General features: G+C 45.5%; 1 non-coding gene across 1 annotated transcript; it reads right to left on the bottom strand.

Annotated features, from left to right (window-relative positions):
- Positions 1 to 858: 858 nt before the first annotated feature.
- Positions 859 to 961, bottom strand: LOC122241681. The gene has a single exon (XR_006221919.1). It is a non-coding gene; the product is annotated as a U6 spliceosomal RNA (small nuclear RNA).
- Positions 962 to 1247: the final 286 nt, after the last annotated feature.

The following is a 1247-nucleotide window of genomic DNA, read 5'->3' as shown; positions in this document are numbered from 1 at the left end:
CGTGTGGTTCCATTCCTATGGCTCTGAGAGGCTGGGTTGGGAGATGGGTCAGATTTTTATTTTTATTTTCTACAACTCTCATGTGTTACTCTTATTATTTAAAAAAAAAAAAAATCCCTGGGTGGGTCAGTGGGTTGGTTGAGCGTCCAACTTCAGTTCAGGTCATGATCTCACAGTTCGTGAGTTCGAGCCCCATATCGGGCTCTGTGCTGACAGCTCGGAGCCTGGAACCTGCTTCAGATTCTGTCTCCCTCTCTCTCTCTACCCCTTCCTCTCTCTCTCTCTCTCTCTCTTTCTCTCTCTCAAGAATCAATAAACGTTAAAGGAAAAAAAAAAGAACTCATCCACCTTTTAAAAACATGAATTGGATTCTGTTGTTCTTTGCTTAAAAATGCTTCTGTGGCTTTCCATCGAATTTAGAAAAAAGCTGAAACCCTCATCCTGGCTCATGGGGGCCCCATGTGACTTTGGCCCTGTCCACTTCTCTCTCTCACCTTCTGCCATTCTCCTCCTCACCTTCTGCCTTCCAGCTGTCCTGACCTGCGCTCTTTGCCTCCCCGTGCCAGGCTTTGTCTTACCTTAAGGCCATTGTTCGGTTGTTCTTTTCTCTTTTCTTTTCTTTTTTCCCCTTTCCTTTCCTTTCCTTTCCTTTCCTTTCCTTTCTTTTCCCACACTCAAAGAAGATTAATGTTAATATGCCAATCAGGGATAATTTTTCCATGAGCAAGATTGCCTGGCCTTATATTCCATATTTGGACAGAGCTAGACAGTTAACCAGTGGCCATAGCCCATGCTGAAGGGGAAAGGGTTTGATAACCCTCTGCCCATGCTCCCGTGTGGCTGGTTCTGAGTGGAACCAAAAATATGGAACACCTTGAGAATTTGTCATCCTTGCACAGGCGCTGTGCTAATCCTCTGCGTATCGTTGCAATTTTAGTATACGTGCTGCTGAAGCAAGCACTATGTTGTACTTTCGGCCTGACACATTTCTTTAGATCTTTTTTTTTTAACTTTTTTTTCTTTTTAATGTTTATTCATTTTTAAGAGAGAAAGAGAGAACATGCACGCACGAGTTGGGGAGGGGCAGAGAGAGAGGGAGACACAGAATCCGAAGCAGGCTCCAGGCTCTGAGCTGTCAGAACAGAGCCTGATGTGGGGCTCGAACTCATGAACCGTGAGATCATGACCTGAGCCGAAGTCGGACGCTTAACCGACTGAGCCACCCAGGCGCCCTTTCCCTAGTTCTT

This window comes from Panthera tigris, chromosome C1 (genome assembly GCF_018350195.1).
Source record: "Panthera tigris isolate Pti1 chromosome C1, P.tigris_Pti1_mat1.1, whole genome shotgun sequence".
NCBI lineage: Eukaryota > Metazoa > Chordata > Mammalia > Carnivora > Felidae > Panthera > Panthera tigris.
This window is presented reverse-complemented; position numbering and strand designations above follow the sequence as displayed.